Source organism: Zonotrichia leucophrys, chromosome 1A (assembly GCF_028769735.1).
Source record: "Zonotrichia leucophrys gambelii isolate GWCS_2022_RI chromosome 1A, RI_Zleu_2.0, whole genome shotgun sequence".
Lineage (NCBI taxonomy): Eukaryota > Metazoa > Chordata > Aves > Passeriformes > Passerellidae > Zonotrichia > Zonotrichia leucophrys.
In genome coordinates, this window is record NC_088170.1 from 36,337,879 (window position 1) to 36,356,605 (window position 18,727).

General features: G+C 46.5%; 1 protein-coding gene across 1 annotated transcript in view; it reads right to left on the reverse strand.

The window, feature by feature from the left end:
• Positions 1-16,410, reverse strand: part of GSG1 (germ cell associated 1) — a 90,566-nt gene extending 74,156 nt beyond the window's left edge. Inside the window, exon 1 of the mRNA XM_064702232.1 lies at positions 16,308-16,410. The gene's annotated coding sequence lies outside the window, so the exon portion shown is untranslated. The remainder of the gene's footprint in view (positions 1-16,307) is intronic.
• Between the last annotated feature and the right edge of the window lie 2,317 nt (positions 16,411-18,727).

Sequence of the window (18,727 nt, forward strand, 5' to 3'; positions counted from 1 at the left end):
GACAGTGTGTCCAGCCCTTGCCAGCGGAGGTGACAACTGGTAGAAAACCATGACATACTGCTCTGTGTCCCCACTCTGTCCCCATCCTCTTGTCCCTGAAATCCAACCTGGTGCATCCTGGGGGAAGCCCCATCTGCTTCTCATTCCAGACCATGTCATGTCATAATTATTCCTAATTATGCCTCATTTAGCTTGATCGGCACCAGATTGAGAAGGATGGCCTAGTGAGAGGGAGCATCTCGGCCGGCCGCGGCGGCGGGGCGCGGGCAGGGGAAGCGCCGAGCGGGAGCGGCCGAAGGGACGGAGCGGCACCGCGCAGCGCCGCCGGCAGGGGGCGCCCGCCGGCCCCGGCAGCCCCGCCGCAGCCCCACCCGCCGAGAGCCCGCGCTGAGGGGCGGCCCGGGCCGGGCCCGCCGAGAGCCCGCGGGAGCGGCCCCGACGGGTCGCGGTGCCCTGAGCCGCCACAGGGCCCCGCAGAGCCCCGGCTACCGCTTGGATCACAGTCACAGAATACGCTGGGTTGGAAGGGAACCACAAGGGTCATCGAGTGTAACTCGTGGCCCAGCACAGCACGATGGCCAGGAGTCACTCCCTGTGCCTGAGGGCACTGTTCAGACACTCCCTGAGCTCTGCCAGGCTGGTGCTGTGACCACTGCCCTGGGGAGCTGTTCCAGTGCCCAAACACCCTCTGGGTGAAGAATCTATTTCTAATACATAATACCCAATCTAAACCTCCCTGGACACAACTTCAGGCCATTCCCTTGTGTCCTGTCACTGGTGACCACAGAGAAGAGATCAGTACCTGTCCCCCCTGTTTCCCTCACAAGAAGTTGTAACTGCAATGAGGTTTTCCCTCAGTCTCCTCCAGGCTGAACAGAGCAAGTGACTTCAGCCATTTCTCATACACCTTCCTCTCAAGGCCCATCACCATCTTCATTGCCTTCATTTGGATGCTCTCTTAGTATCTTTTTTTTTTTGTAGTGCCCAGAGTGCACACAGCACCGGAGGCGAGTCTGCCCCAGTGCAGAGCAGAGGGGACAATCCCCTCCCTTGCCCAGCTGGTGATGCTGTCCCTGATGTCCCCCGGGACAGAGTTGGCCCTCCTGGCTGCCAGGGCACTGCTGGCTCATGTTCAGCTTACTATCAACCAGGACCCTCAGGTCCCTTTCCATGGCACTGCTTTCCAGTGCCTCGTTCCCCAGTCTGTATGTACCATGCCAACAGGGTTGCCCCATCCCTGGGGCACCAGTCCTGGTGCACCCCACTGCAAGCGTATTGCAGCTGATCACTACAGAACTGACACTACAAAAATAATGTTCCCCAGACACTGGTGAGAGTCACAACATGTGGGGCTCACATGTTTCCCCATCCCTGCTGACGGCCTGCACAAGTGTTTTCTAACAGGTGTGTGCTTGTCATCCTGCAGGAAAGCTCTGCTCCCTGTTTTTCCACACAGCAGCATCACCTGTGAACACCTGGACACAGGCAGCACCCTCACTGATGCACTAGAAGATACACTGAGTGCCAGGCAGCTGATCCTCCATGACAGGTACTGGGAATTGCATGTTTCCATTACAGATCTCTTCCCCTCTTTGCACGAGCCATAAGTCAAGGCTGACATGTCACCTGCTGACATGCGGGTCCAGCAACAAGTAAAGCACAGGAAGGTACAAAAATGTCAGGTATGCTGACCAATGGAGGTTGGTTTTCACGGGACACTCACTGCTCTGCAGATCTCAGTGGCCTGAGCTTCAGTAGTCAGTGAAGAGGTGAAGGAAACTGCTAACAATAGTGTCACTGTGACCTAGGCAGAGACATTTTCACAGAACATGTTGGGTCAGGAGGGAATGAGCCAGCACAGGCACGAAACATGAAGAAATGGCATCTTCACATGCACTGCTCACTTTCTGAAAAACAAAACAAAAACCACAATTTTTTGCTTGGGTCTGAGCTCCTGCAGCTAAAATAGCTGTTGGATGAGCCAGGGCTCCACTGTAGTCAGCTGCAAGCCTCATCTCTGAGGTGATGCAGGCATTGCATCTGCAAAGCTGCTTGCCATGCTCTCTGCCTGTTTGCCCTCCTCAGGAAGCACCTCCCAAAAAGCCCACCAGGGCAACAGGCCTTCATTGCACCTGTGTTTCCAGCTGAAGGCTGTTCTGCTGCAGGGGGATGGAGTCAGATTCCAGAGGGCAAGAGGGAGGCAAAGCCACCTGCAATGCAATCAAGCGACTGCTGTGGGAAGAAGCCAGGCAGCAAAGGAAGGATGATTTACTGACGCAAGCTAAGCCAATATAAACACTTATGATACAGGTGCCTGTGCTCTCAGATATTGCCTGACTTAATTCAATTGTTTTGTAAACTGATTTAGTTAAATCTGTATAAAACTGATGTTTAAACAAGCCCAAACAGTGGTCAAAATGCTGTTAATAAAACATATCATCATAAAACAAATATATATTACAAAGGCTTCCTTTTTGCTGACAGGACATATCCTTTCTCATTCTATTTCTTTTTTCCTCTGTTCTTTTCCTTAGAGGTTGTACATTCTGCTGTGCCATGACTGTCTCTTTCTTTCTGTACTGTACAAAAATAGGGTTGTCTCCATTCAGAAGTCTGCAAGTCCACCTCTAGCATTTCTCAGTGTTGTATAAAGTAGAGCTGGAGAGACATTTATTTATTTTTATATAAGCTTCAATAAGATTCAACCCAGAGCAATATTTTTAAGCAGATTTTAAGCAAAGTAGTTTATTCTGGATCTAGCCTGACCCTTTTCATTCTTTCTAAACTGACCTATCTTACAGTTTGGAGTTATTTAAGCACTCTGAAAAGATGTTCCCATTTTTCTTGTTTTCAGCAAGGTCACTTTTTTTAGCAATGTTAGTAATTTTTTTGGTATTTTTAAGTCCTTTTCCAAAATCACCCAAATCAAAATCTATCTGTGTCCAAAATTAACTTTCAAAATACCAATATCTTCTCTCAACCTTGGCCCAATTGCCAAATTAGTTTGGTCTCCTCCACCAAGGACCCTTCAATTTTTAAACAAATGCATGACAGAGTTGTAAAAAAATAGGAAGACCAAATTACTGTACCTTCAGTAGAAATCAACAACAATAAGACTATCATAAATCAACTTTTTCCTAGACACATCTCTTTTTGTGGTCTTTGATTCATTCAGAAGAGAAATTTTGGTCAAGTTCTTCCAGCATCCAGCTGTTAGCACATTGGCATGGTGCACTGGAGCAATTGCTGCCTTGGGGAGGCAGGTGAGGGGTGGCTGGAGCAGCCACACGGAGCAGCAGGAATTTTCACTGATGTAAATGAAGAAACAAGGGACGCATTTGAAAAAAATGGAAGCGGGGGGGATGGGAAATGGTAAATATCATGTTTCTGTTGGGCAGCTCTGAAGGATTTAGGAGGGATATACAAAAGCAAGGTGGGCTGGGGTGGTCTGTGGAAGGGATAGGAGGTAACCTCTAGGCCAGTAGGGAAGCAGGGACGAGTTAATCAGTGAGACAGCAGTGTGAGAGCTACAGGCTCTGGGAGGAGAGGGGCCAGAATGCTGAGCTGGGCTCAGTGGCTGGAGGATGCACCCCTAAGTGGAACTCTAGCTCGGTGGGCATCCACTGTCTGCTACTACTACAGTCAAACTGCACCCAGAGGCAGCTGCCCTCATGGCCAGAGAGCAGCCTGCCTTCCCACCCCGTGCCACACAGTGCTGCTGATTTGTACCCTCGAAGCCAGGCAGCCATGGAAAACAGCTGCACAGCATGTCAGGACCTCAGAGGAGCCCAGCCAAGCCCTCACTGCCTCACACTGCTGCTGTCTGAAGAGCCAGATCTTCCTCTAAGGAAAATGGTGTGCATACAAAATCTCATGGGAGAGGTTGTCACCCACGCTCTCCCATCTGTCCCAAATTCTTGCTCTTTATCAGTCCCATAGCCCCTTTCCACTGCAAGACAGAGCTGCCAACTGGCTGGTGTGCCAGCACAGGGGTTGGCTCCTAAAGGCTGTGTTAGGAAGGGAACTCTGCTCCAAAGGACACATTCAGAGTAAGCCCTGTGTACATTTGGCAGGGATCATAATCCACAACCACCCAGCCTGGTGACATTGCTGGAGGCCTCAAGAGTAGACAGTCCAAGCCAGGATTTGTGATTGTTTACCTTGACATCCATTTGGATACACTCCAAGTGTAGACAAGGGATTTAGATGCCCAGATTATTTGCCCTCATGGCAGCAATGCACAAATACAACTACTAGGAAGATTAGAGATATTCCATCTGCTTAAATTGCTCCCTTTTCCTGCCAGCTCTGATAACCATGATGATGGGGATTTAAGCCCCAGTGCTACTAGCTGTGACTGGCACCAGTGTGATGATTATATTTCCCATGGGACCACCCTCCCAGTTCTGTGCAGTCCATCTCTGCTCATCTCATCACAGCAGTAGTCTCATCTCTGCTTGTGGAGCCCCACTCCACATCAACAGTCCCCAACAGCTCCTGTGCAAGGCCCTAGATAAAACTGTAACAGAAAGATGGCTCTTGCCTCTTTATTTGGCTGTTAAAGCAAATGGAGGTAGTACAGATCATGAGAAAAAACAGCAGACAACAGAAGGAATTAGAGGAATTGTAGATCTTTGTTGTCTTTGCACAATTGCAAGTTCTTATGCTAGTTTTATTCATACTTCGAAATGTCACCTCTTTGGGCTGTAGCCAAAAATATTAAGTCCCAGTCCACAGTGGAAAAATAGAGGCTTCAACTAAAAGTATCTTTACTAAGCTTGAACTAAACCATTTGTTATCAGTAATTGCTACAAAATAAGAGGCACTGTTCAGCCCTGCATCTTTGGAAGGAAATGCTAGAAGTAATTATGAGTTTAGAGTGCAATTGCATAATAGTTGAATCTCAAGCACTTCCCTTGGTGGTAGACAGTTTTGTTGTTAAGCTGTGAATTCAGAGTGCATTTTAGCACACTGTATCATTTGAACCTGGAGAGCAAAGTCTTCCACTACTTTGAGTTCTCAGTGTTGTGGTTCTGCTCCCCAGAAAGAAGGCACCTCCCAAAGCACGCTCTTGCCTTGTGAACAACATTTTCCATGGATTCCTGGGGAATTCCACCAACTCTGAATCCATTAGAACCTTTTTGTACCAAAAGTTAGGGGTCTCCTAAACAAATAAAGAGTCAGCTCAACCTGACTCCTGTTTGAGAGCACAGATAAGAAAACAGAAAAGACTAATCTCCCTGGGAGGAAGCCACTCTTGTTTTGCAATCTTAAGCCTTCCAGTGCACACACTGGGGTCTCGTAATCTCCCCCTCTGACTCTTCTCCTGGAGTGGGGCAATTGCAGTAGATTATGGAAGTCAGTGATGGTGGCTGATGCCTGATTTTAGAGTATGTGTTCCCAAACTACCAAAGGGGAACAATTTGATTCATAGGAAGCCCCTCCTTTTACTTTTCTCTCTCTGTAGCATGCCCAACACTCGTTAAGACTGGTTGTTGATTATCTGCACTCTTGTCATCTCACCTCAGTATCTCAGCTGTGAAATGCAGCTCTTCTTACTCCTGGCAGTCAAATGCAGTAAACATGGGCATTTTGTCATGAGTTTGTATGTCCTAGCTTATCCTTTTGCAGGGTCAGAGGATGCCTTCAGAATCATCCAAAGCCCTGCTGCCTTCAAATAAATTGCCTTTTTCTTTTGATTTTTAGCCATCTAGAAAACACTGTTTGCCTTCTAGCACTGACAGTTATTCCCACACAGAAGCAACAAAACACAAACAGGCTACATCCTTTGTAGTCAGCTTTAGCATGTAAGGGCAGAGGTACCCAAAGCTGTCCTTCTGGAGGGAAAGAATGGAGGGAAGCTGTGACTGGCGAGTGTGCTCATAATAATTTTATCTGAAATGCGGCCCACAAATTCTGAGGGGATGTAACATGATGGCCACCAACACAAGACCTTTTGCTAGGCTTTTCAAAAGGTTTTCACGAGCTGCAAGTCACCTGTGGACTGCAAGGGAGGAGCTGCAGTGGGACATACAAAGTTTAGAGTGGACTGTAGACGTGAAAGGAAACAGGCAGCTGCAAAGCATAGTAAGGACCATCTCCTCAGGGCTTGACTGCTCCTAGATCTCTTCCTTCATCTGTTATGCAATTCAATAACCAAGACTCCAATACACAAGTGCAACCCAGTGCTATGCAATGAAGCAAGCAGGCTTTGGTTGTAGGTTTCACAACAGAGACTGCAAGGCATTGAATCTGCAGAGACAAAAATCATTGCTGTGAAAGCACATTTCATCACTTTCTTCCCATGAGTGGAAAAGCTTACACCTCCTTCCTTCTCACCCCCGATACCCCAAAAGACATTCAACTGCATTGTGTAACAGGGAAAAGCTTCAGCTGCAAGGCAGGTCCATGGCAGCAGGACTTCTCCCTTGCCCTTGGGAGAGCTTTTGGACACCGGCAAAGGAACTTTGTATCACACAAAGTAAATTTCTGATTCGGAGTTAGATTGCCACAGAAAGCCATTAAATAACACGGACAGTGAGTAAGAGGGAAGGATGGCAAAGAGTCAGTTTAGATAAAAGAGCAATTTTGTGAGTTGTTTTTTGTTTGGGTTTTGAAGAATAAGAGCATTACACTTCCAGCATATGATGCACAGTAAATGCTGAAGGGCCAAGCAGAGCAAAGAAAGGGAAAAGGCCCTGAAAACCTTCAACACATTATTGAAATACGAGAAGGAAAAGGTTTTGTTTCCATGGCAACATATCCTATGGTGCTTCTGCTGGAGCAATCTACCAGAGAGAGAGGACTTTCACTGTTAGGTATGCCAGTAAAGTGAAAGATAATTACAAAGACCCCTTTCCTCAATTGGATGCATTTGTAAATTTTCTACGTGATGCGTGTGAGTGCTCAGATGTTACAGAGCTCCTGGAAATGGATGTCTCCATAGATGACAGAATGAGCTCCAAAGAAAGTGTAGGTACCTGTTGCAGACCAAATGTGTGTGATAGTTTGGGTGTGTTGTGGTTTTTTTGCCCTTCCACAATGTTGCTTTGCTGTATAAATATGGCCTGCAACAGAACTTATGGGTTAAAATCATTCTTAACTGCAGATTTTGGAATAAGAAGTTGCAGTTTTTCATCCAAGACAAGAGGACTTGGTTTCCAGCTGTCACCTCCTATTTCTCACATACATGTATGTCAAAGCTGAAGTGCTCCATGCCAGCTGTTTTACTACAGCAGCATGACATGAGAGAATTCACGAGGAAAAAAAAAGGAATATGAAACAGGAGAGGGAACTGAGGAGATACAGAAAATACTGATATGAGAAGAACAGGAACAGGACTCCAAACATAGCTTTCACCCCATTGCAATCAGCGTCACTGGATCGACAGTTACTAAAAATGATGAGCTGTAATACTAAAACTGTCTGTCTGTGGTATGGCAATGCTCAGGAGCACAAAGAGAGGCAGTTATGTATTTTGCAATCCAAGTGGGTAAGAGAAAGATTTTGGTATCTGTAGTTTGCGGAGGGGAGGCAAGAATGAATTGCGAAAGGTTAAAACACCTTGTCTAAAGTTGCAATGAAAGTTTGTGATAGAACTGGTTGAACCTACAGCTCCTGACCTCCATCCAGATGTCTAATGATATAACTATCTTCAGAATAATATCTCCAAGTGTTCGTTGAAGAATTCTGCAGATGCAGCTCAGCTGCTGAGGGCCAGCATAATTGTACAGATGGAATAAATAAAGTCAGCACAACAGCTCCATGGTCATGGGAACCTGACAGACATTTCTCTGCCCACCATGGTTTCAGCAAAGACATTTTCTTCCCCAACTATAAACAGCATTAACTAAAAAAAAAAAAAAATTTAAAAACCTACCAAAAAACCCCAACCAAAAACAATGATCAAACAAACAAAAAAACAAAAACAAACAGAAAAGCCAACCCAGCATCCTCCAGCCATAATAGCATATCACACAGAGGAAGCAGGAGAGCATTTATCAGCTGGAAGGAAGATATCACTACAGTGATTAGCTTCATTGAACTCAGGGCAGCAACAACCACCCTGTCCTGTATTTTAAAGACCAGACTATGAAAGGACATGCTGGGGAAAATTTCTATTGGGTGGATCTGTCTGGTGTCCTTCCTCCTCATTTTGACTCTGACTAACTTTTGGGAAAATAAATATGGAGTGGAGACTGAAGTGTGCCAAGAGCTAGAGAAAACAAGTACTTGTGCTCTCAGATTCTGATGCCAGGATTATCAGCAGGGGAACAGGCCACAAAACTGTGCTTCAAGTGAGCAGTCTTAGCACCTCTGGATCCTAAGGGAAGAATGTAGATAATTGCTTGGCCTGGACAGCAGTACCCTCTCTGTACTCCAGAGAAGGAGCCAGCAGTAAATGCCAGTCACAGCCTGAAGCTGGCAAAGCACTTACAGAAAGCAGACCGGACAGAGACCGATGGCCATGGACAACATCCTCCCATTACTCTCTGCAGTTTCGCCTTGCAATGATTTCCCTCCTCAGTGCTACAGACTGGCCTCCAGCCCTTCTTTCATCCCACCTGATCCAATGCCACTGGCAGTGACACCATAACTGCTGAACTCATGTTGCATTTTGTCTGTTGTGTTTTCATGTTCTGCTCCAGTTATCTATCATGGATTTCTCTTGTACACTCTTGGGACACACAGGATTTATATATCTACATCTGTGCACCCATGAGGATCTGGTCTTCTCTAGCCTCATGTCACTACAGTCCTTAAAGACAACATCACAATAACAAAGAGGTAGATTTCTTTCTTTGATCAGGCTTCAGAAAAGCAGAGTGGCCATTTCAGAAGGAAATTGGATTTTGAGCCAAGCATGTGGTTTTTTACTTCTCTTCCTTGCAGTACTCTTCATACAGAGAAAATCTTCAGGGTTTTTCTACAGGACTTCAATGCAGCTCTGCAGAGCTGCCAGAAGGTGGTCCTGCAGAAGCATTTTCAGCAGCCCTTGGAAGGCTTCAGGAGGGCTACATTGACAGAGGGATGCTCACAGCAAGTCAGAGTGCAGCTCTCTAGGCATGCAGACTTGTCAAGTGTGACAGGATTGAGTACTCCACAAGCAGCACAAAGAGCCTGTAAGTGATCAGCCTCACAGCTCCATGCTAGGAGATAGGTATACCATCCTAGGTATAGGTACCATGTCTTCCTGGGCTCAAATTAGGGACTTCACAGGTTGGAGTTCAACATGTAGGACTCTGGAGAGGCAAAGCAGCAGCTGGAAAAGGTCTGAGGAGAGAGGAAGCATGGCTGTCCTATGGACACCTGCACAGCATGGAATCTCTCCCAGTCCAGCACTGAGAGCATCCCAGCTGGCTGGCTTCAAGACAACGTGGCACTGTAATTCTCATCTATCCAGTGCTAAATTATCCCTTTCTATTGCTCCCTTTCCCTGCAAAGCCTTGAGAAGCATAAGGACCATCTGAATATCTGGTGGCTTTATGTAGCTCATAGGCTTCTCAGAATATAGAACTGGTTCTCTAGGTCCATTTCATGCTAGAGATGCACTGGAGAAGCATCAGAAGTGGCAGTCAGTGGGCAGCCTTGCACACAGCCTGCCATAGGGGAAATAGGGTTTTCATCAACTCCTCTTTGCTAGAGAAGCTGCACCCAGCCTGTGATCATCTCTCCCAGTACAAGCTGGTCAGGAGGCAGAGAGCTCAGTGCCTTCTCCCTATTGTGAGGACACCCCATCCACAGCTGTGCACCTAGGTAAAGTGCCAACAAATTATGGAGGCGAGGCAGAAAATCATTCCTACATTTCCATTTGCAAGATAAATTATAGCATCTGCTTCTGAATTCAAACGAGAGCAGTGCTGCAGCCTTTCTAACTGGCTGCTCTTGCTGCACAGTCGTCACCATTTTCTGGCTGTTCTGGGAGCTTCTGTGAAAGAGAAACACATTAATAGACCTCAGACAGCTATTAGCAAATGCTTGTCTGGATTGCAATAGAGATCATGACTTGTATGGTTGCCCACAGCCTCAGAAAAATAGTCATGGTCTGAAATAAGATGACAGAAATGGTAGACGTGCTCTCACCTAGCATTGCTGAAGGATCAGCAGTCAGGTGTAGGAAGCAAAACAGGAAACCATAGTCTCTCCCCTTAGCAAGCATAGTAGAAATGGTACTAACGTGCCAAAGAAATGTGACTCAAATGAGTTTTGCCTGTGTCATATCCTCAAGCTGGGAAATCCTCTTTGTGTACCTGACATGCGTTGCTGGAATGCACCAGGCATTTAAGTCCCTTAAGTCCCAAAATCTTTGTCAATATTTTGATGTAGGCTGGGATTAGGCTGTAGTTTGCCTATACATGGCTGAGACTAGCATAGCTCCTTTGCAGTGTATGTCTGTCTTTTGCTCCTTCTCCTGTACCCTCCTTCCCAGTAACACAGCTGCTAATTCACTGTGAAACCTCAGTTTCCCACCTACAACTGGACCCCTGTTCCTGCTGGAAAATGTAGGGAACAAGATGCTAATCCCCTTCATAGGGATAATAACCTCCAGGGTATGTGCCTGATGAGCTGGTCAGCTGGTGTCTCTCAGAAGATAGACAAGTGGAGAATCGGTCCAGCCCTCCATAGTAAATACACTTTCAGAGTCTGACACCTCTGCTCTGATTTGGATATCTCTAAGAGTAGTATGAGTTGTACTTTGGAGTTCCCCATGTCTGTGTCTTGGCCCCTGGAGTTACAGATTATGTGTCCCCCCTTTCCTCAGCAAATGATTGGATTAACCTCTCTGATGCACAAGGATGATACAAGAACTGCCATATGGGTTGAGGCATGTTGTGCTAAGTCGTGGTTCACACCAGGCTTTCAGTTGTGCCTGAGCCACTCTGGCAGAGCTGCCCAGTGCTGGCCCTCTCATGGTCAGTGTCTCCTGCCAGGAGCAAGTAGAGAGACAGCAGCCAGCACTGCCATGCTGCAGGGCACTCCTCGTGGCACTCCTGCTGCCACTGGCCTTCCCTCCAAGAGCCCATCTGCTCGTCTTCCTCCCTCCCTCTCTTTTTATGCAAAGCAGCTCATTAGTCCGATTAGCAGCCAAGCACCATTTCTGATTGTTCATCAGTGATTCCTTTGTTGCCCTCCATCACTCCTGTTGAGCCTCATTAGTGCTGCTAGGAAGCAGTGGAGCTCTTGGGATATTTATAGGAAGGGTGGGGTGTTCTTTAGGCTGTATTGCTGTCTAATATTCCTTCTCTACTCATCACCTCTTCCCTTACCCCAGCCCTCCCTCAAAAGCCTTGTCTTAATATGGAGCTTATCCAGGGTGTACACAGAGACAGGAGAGAACCAGTCCATGGTTTTGAGTCAGGGAAATGAGAAAGACAAGCTGGAGGTATGGAGAGCCTCAATCCTGGGTCAGGAGTGTACAAACCTACACAGGGCAGGGTACCTGGGGTTGAGTCTGTGCCCCTGTGCAAACACCCATCAGGTGGAGTATCTGTAGCAGCCCACAAATGAATCCCAATGGATCATCATGTGCACACAGCATTCCTGGGGAGGTATATACCCCAGCTACAAGCACAGCTTGAGCATGCAGCACCTGTGACAGGGGTTGGGTGTGAATGCCTTTCCATGCAGGACACCCACTTCTCTGCCTGTAAGCCGATGGAGAACTGTACCATGCTCCCAACAGTTCCAGAGGGAGCAGCTGCCTTGGTTACTTATAAAAATATTCTTTCATGCAGCACTTAATTATGGAGGCAACTAGACAAAGACTAATCATTCATTCTAATACAAGGGAGAATAATCCTTCTGACAGCAGGAGATACTTGGCTTCTTTGGGAGAGAACAGAGTGTGAGGAGGAGGAAGAGGCTGAAGAAAAACTACAGGACAGGGAAAGGAGTAGAAAGGAAGAACAAAATCCTAAATCAGTTACCCGGTACAGACATCTTTATGACTTCATAAATGGAATATGCTTAGTGCTTAGATCTTTCCCAGCATCACGAGGACACCTCTCCTTAGTCCAAGCCTGAGGCCTTGATCATGCCAGAAGTCAAACCGGGTGACATTTTAATATCACTTTTCATCTCAAGATTGCATCTTCCTTCCAAAGGGTCCCAAAGTGTTTTTATAAACTTTCCAGGCACATAATTCATGTCTTGTGGCACTGAAATAGAATATGTTTCTGAGAAGGATAAGCCACCTCCACCACTGTGCAGGGATTTTGGACAGAAAGCAGTGACAGCTTCTGTGTCCCTCTTAAACCATGGGGTGTGCTTGTGCATGTGTGTGAGGAGGGGGATTTCAAGGCAGGTGAATGCAATTGCAGAGTATGGAAGCTGGCCAGGTGCTCTAGCCAAATCCTCAGCTAATACGTAGGTTAGCACTGGGGAGCTCTAAGAAACAGCCCTGGTGATCCAGAGTGACCATCTTCCCTCTGCCTTCCTGGTGGGTCACACCTCTGCAAGTGGTCAGACTTCTGCGTGACTGGGGATGGCTCTTGGAAGGCTGCAAGCTGTGGTCCTAATATGGGTAGTCAGTCCTGATTAATCACAAAAAATATGGTACTAATCCAAGTGTCTTGGACAAAATCCAGGTTTGGGAAATGGCATCATGCACTTCTGCATTCCCCCTTTTGGGCTTCAGGCAAGTCCAATGACTTTTCCCTTCAGAGCAGTGCCTTGCTGGGAACAAAACTGGCTCTGTTCCACTCTATTTCTCCCATGGTCCCCAAGTGTCTGCTCTGTGCCCACAGCTGGCATGGGTGAAATGGATCCCCTGTTCAAGACAGTGCTCCCATCAGGCTGTGTTATGCCCAGTGCTGTTCTGCACTGTAATGAGTGTTCCTTATGCCCCACCAGGGGTGCTGCTAGCTGACAGACATGAGGCAGGGTTGGCCTTCACTCCCTGGGAAGTGCTGCTCTGCTTTGTCCAGAAGATCTCACAGGAAATCAGCATCCTCAACACATTATGAGCAAGAGCCATGTGAGGATTAAACAGTGCCCTCTATCCCATAAATCTGTCAGGAACTGACCCTTCCCTTCCTCAGCCAGTGGACTGCTGCAGTGCATCCCAGAGCTGTTGGGGAACATCTGCACTCCTACACAAACAGAGCTGTCTCTCTGGCTCCCTTAGTAGCAGGAACAGAGCTTTCCCTGCCCTCTGCAGCTGCAGGCCATCATGCATACAGTATGAAGTTTGCATTTCCTCTGCCTTCCTCACTGCTGTATCTCTCCACTTCCAGCTAATTTAATTGACTGTTCTGGTTATGAGGAATCATGGTGTCTAAGCACCAGGAGTAATACTTAGCATGATATTACCATTTTCACATCCCAAGGCTGTGCAAACATTAACTAACGCTAACTCTAATTAGCTGCAACTCACTGGAAAGTAGGTAAGCTTGATATTAACCCCATTTTTATAGCTGGTGACACTAAGACTCAGAAGGCTCAAGTTACTTGCCTCTGCTATGGAGGTGAGTTCAGCTAAAGCCAGAATAAAAATGGGCAAATATGTTTTCCAGGCTGTTTCACCATTCTGAGGGGCATTCTGGCCTCCCAAACAGCATGCATTTGACCCAGACATCTGAGCACAGGATGCCTCAGTCCTGCCATGCCGCAAGTCCCACCGTAAGCATGTGTGCTATGCTGAACCAGCTGAGAGCCCCTCCCTGTCTGGTGGGGCCTTCGCATGCTGCCATCTCCCCGAGAGCACCCAGCTGGCAAATACAATGCCATCAGGGCCAAGGAGGTTTCCCAAAGCCATAGTCATGCAGTGCAGTACAGCAGAGACTTCCCGTTTCTCCCATTTTCTCACCTGAAAGTTGTTGAATGAGATGGCAAAAGACTGCACTGACAGTGCTAGAAGCTGTATTATGAGTGGAAAATGATGCTCTGATGTCCTGCCATGGTCCAGTTAGCAAATGCTGGAGAATAAATGCAGTTTCTAAATGCTACAGTTCTTTCTAAACAGAGTATGGCTCTTGTGAAGGGATATTTTATTTTTAGATATTTTGTTCTTCTCCACTAAAATCCAAAGTTATCTAGAATTAGCATTTCACACTGAGGAAGAGAGTCAGAGAAGTCCTTCCTTCTTCCTCCATTCTTGCTCCTCTGCATGCAGACCTTTCAGCAAGGTCATGACAACTACTGTCTGCTAGGCATCCTGGAAGATTGTTTTAAGAGTGGTTCCCTGTGAGACAACTGCTAACTTGTGCAATTAGTTTGTCTCAAAATCCCCCCAAGCCACTTCTATTAGTAGTAGCCCTCATCTTCACAGTTCCCTGGTTCACCACACCTTGCTGCTGTAGTTTCCTGCCCAGAGGTGGCTGCATAGTTCTTGAGGATGCATCCACCCCTGCTCCCTTCACTGCATTGCTTGGAGGAGAGCCTGAGCTTTGAGCGGAGCTGTCCCCATATTTGCAGCACAAGAAGTTAGGGTCTCTCTCTTACACACACCCTGGGAAAGTTTCCCCGATAAGTGTTGCATTTATAAGGACAGAAAGGTTGGGAAAATATCACAGTTAAAGTGATTGGTGAAAATACCTTTTTCCAATGAAAGGAATGGGTGGGAAAAGGGGTCAAGGGTAGCACTGGCTGAAGGTGTTTATTCCTGAGTGGAACAAGATGCCCCTGTGCAGTCTTCTTCCTTTGTACCATTTTGCTACCATATAAAATCCAGATGCATGCAGCTCTGGGATATGGTAGGCAGTTTTGGTCCCTGCTTCCCAGGAGGGCAGCATGGAGTCAGAGAGGGGGTGGAGAAGAGCAGCTAAAATGGCCAAGGGTTGGGGCAACCACTGTGGAAGGAGAGGGCAAAATGGCTGTGTTGTTTCTTTGAGAGGAAAATATTAGGAATCTCTACAGACTCCCCAAGTCTGGTAGGTAAGGTGACAACAGAGCTGCTGTTCACCACCTGCCATGGTGCTGAGGGGTACACAGTGAAGGCAGGGGTCCAGTCCCAGTAAACCAGCAGCCACCTCCAGCCCAGTCACACCTCAGTGTGCGCAGTGGGCAGGCAACAGAACAGGCAGGATCCAGGCACCCTTCAAGCACTGACTCCTCCTTACAGCCACCAGCCTGCTCCAGGGTTAGCTACAGTTGTAGCCTCACACAGCAGGACTTGTGCTTGAAGCCAACAGAGCTGTGGACGAGGAGGAGGAAGAAAGAAGCCATTTCTCATTCAGGTGGTGTCCCCATTCTCTCTGTGAAAATGGGGTGGGGGAAAGTTGCGCAGGTGCTTCAGATACTGCTGTACCCCAGGCACCCTGGGGTGCTTAAGGACAGAAGGAAGGATGAAATTGCAGTCACTTCCAGTGTGCCTGGGAAGAAGAGCTTTTGAGTCCCACCAGTAGCCACAAGCTACCTGTCGACTGAGATGAAGGCTTTGCTTGTTGTTATTGCACTAGCCCAGCCCTTCTTTCCTCACTAAATATATCCAATAAGCAGTGCTCAATCTGACAGATGTCTTGCAGCTCACACAGGAGTTAGAGCCAGAATTTACAGAGAAATGAAGACAAAGAAGAATTTATATAATCTGTAGAGTTTCTCTCCATTCATAGCCTGCCTTCTTAATATTCCCTGCACACCTTTGCCTCAGGACTACAGCCCTGCATCAGGGCTTGTTCATTCAATATTGTATGTATAGTCTTTGATGGCAGAAGACATCATATGTAGGAACAGGTGGTAGAGAAAGAAAGAAGCAGAGGAGGAGAGAAAATTATCCCTCCTTCAGTTACATTCTTTATGGAGAGGAAAGCAGTGTCAAATTGAGGAGCTTTAAGAATTAATTTAACCACAGGCTTTGGAGCACACACACCTACCTTCACAAAGCTGTGTGTGAATATTCCATATTTCTTTTGCAGAGAGTCTTTTAGGGTTTAGTTCACACTGACTCCTTTGCTAGGAACTGGAGTGCTCTGCTCTTGCACAAATCTCAACAAATGCAGCAGAGCTGAATGAGAGACCTTATCAGGGGAGATGATTTTATTCTAAACCCCGTCTTTCATTCACACTTTCTTTCATATCCGCATTTTCTCAGGCACCAACAGCTGTGTGCCAGGGTGCTCCAGCTAGAACTCTTTCCAAAGACAGGGGGCAGGGGACATGATGTAGTGTGTCACCACATCTCTAGAGTTCATCTCAGGCAGGTGGCCAGGCTGGGTTTGGATCTGTCTTTTGTTCACTTTAAGAATTCACAGCGATTGTGATCTCTTGTCTCCTCACCTGGTTCCACCTTTCGGAATTATTAGGAAAGATTCTGTTTAGTTGCCTTACCTGTGTATCTTCATTGGTTCGAGGCTTGTCCTTTGTCTTACCTCTTAATGGCTTCAGTCTGTCTTCTGCGTCATTCCCAGTCTGGGTGTTTTGAGAAGCTGCAAGATGTGGTGTGATCTTGATGGTCTTCTAGCTTAGGTGTGATCAACAGCTGTCATTCCTGTTCTTCTGCTATGTCCTCTGGTGCTGTTCATGCCAATCCATTCAACTCTCAATGTTTCTGTTGGATCTCTACCGTATCTCTGGCTGAGGCATAGTCACAGCCCACACACCTTCCATCACTATGCCTGGAAGATCCTATCATAGAAGACAGACATTTTAAATGCATGGCATATTTAGCTGAAGCACTGCTGCTTCACTCATTGGTGGTTCTTGTGTCTGTAAGAAGTGTATTCTGACTGCACAGTAACCTGCTACAGAGTTCATCAACATGACTTCAGTTACCAAGACACATGTGGATGTGTAGAAAACCTGTCCCTTGGCTGACCAGTGTCAAATCTGGCCAGAGTAATTAGGAAGAGTGGGAGGGGGAAGGGGAGAAAGCGTAAATGCATATTTGGGCAAGTAAAAAAATAATCTGACGGGTTGACGTTTTTTTCTGTTTGGACAGTTGGGCTGAGCCCTGGCAGAGTAAGACATCTTGCTAGTGAGGCTGGGAAAGGTTTCTGGTGAGTTCAGTTTCCCAGAACTGCATCATTTTTGTCATTTGCCACTCAGGTCCCCTGGGCTTAATCAGAGCTCCATTCCCCAGAGTGGTGTCCCAGCAGGCATCCAGTAGCTTCTCATTACAGATAAATTCAGGATCGTGCTGTGAAGGACTAAACGAGATGCATATTTACTGACGTCCTTGGGTGCCTGGGAGTTTCTGAAGAGATCAGTAGGACCCTGGCAGGTACCTACATACTGTTGTAAATCTTCTCCCAAAGACTTACCCTGCGCACAGTAGAAGCTGAGAGCAGGAATGAGATCACCGCAGCTTCTTTCCACCCCTGGACCCTCTCCAATAGCTGGAGCTGCGCTGGCAGCCATGGCAGTGCAGAGGTGAGACCACTGACTTCAGGAAAGATGGCTTTATTCCTCCACTCCTTAGGACAGGTGCCTAACAGACCAGGATATCCGGGACACGTTTACTTGTATTGGATTTGGGTCCTTAAGTACTGATGTCTGCACCACCTCCCCAGAGCTGCCATGTGCTGCACACAGCTCCTCTCCCTGAACACAGAGCTCCCTGTGCTCAACCCTCAGCACTTCCCAGCAACTCAAAATACAGAACCAGATCTGGACTGAAATCAGTGGTAGTTGGATGCAAGAGATTTTTAGAAAAAATGTGCTATCAAATGGGAAAGTGATGGTTTACCCCTTGCAGATGATATTGCTTGTATTTTAGCAGAGAAAAAAGTCAGTGTTTGTGGCAATTCTTCAAAATTGCATAAAATGTTGATGGATTTGGGTTTAGTTTATTATTATTATGATTACTGCTTTTTTTCAGATGGCATTACAGTTAAGGCTACAGTGTCTTCAAGACAGTAAGGTGAAGTAAGTCAGGTCACTGACTCTGCCTGAGCAAGATCTAAATGGCCCCTTGAGTTTCTTCCAACCTGAATCTATAGGTTCGCCCCAAAAATATAGTAGCTGTTTTCAGTTTCAGAATTATTACTCTCTGAATACTGAATTTACCACATGTATGAGAGAGTAATTTATTTCTTTCTATGCAGTAGCAATCCCTAAAAAAAAAAAAAATAATAAAGCATCTCACTCAAAGTAACATTAAACCTGAAAGACATGTAGGGGAACACACATGGAAAAGGAGCTTAGATTCACAAACAAAATTAAATCAAAACCAGCAGCATCCAGGAACTTAAAGCTGTTTTGAGACTTTTTATAGAGTTGAGAACAAGTTAGCTCCCTTGTAATCACTAGAATGATAGGAGATGGCTGAAATGGATCAAATACAATGCAGCTCTTCTGTAGGCAGTGAGCCTTTATCACTCCACCTACTCTCTCTGTTCACCATCACTGAGAGGAAATATATGGATTTTTTCTAGATAAGAAGAAGGGGTAACATTAGGAAACAGGGGATATGAAAAAAAATCTGAAATAATTACATTTACAGCTAAGGTCTCCTGGGAAGTATGGCAATGCAGAACAGATATTATTCTGACTATCCTAACCTCAGTCAATGAGGAGCTTTGGGCAGGTGTCCTGCTCTGTATAGGAATAAAAACCTCTGTGGCATTGCAGCAGAGGTTGCTGCCTGGTCATCACATTCAGTCACAAAACTGTTGCTCAGTTTAGGGTCTGCAGGGTGCTTCACCAAACTATTACAAACTTATGACCACCACTGTAAAGTGGCATTAGAAGAGGTTAGAGAGAGCATAAGTGCTGTCATCATTGTAGATTTCTGCATTAAATTGTAATTTGTTAAACACAATTCCCAGGTGATCCTAGGAGGCAGCATGCT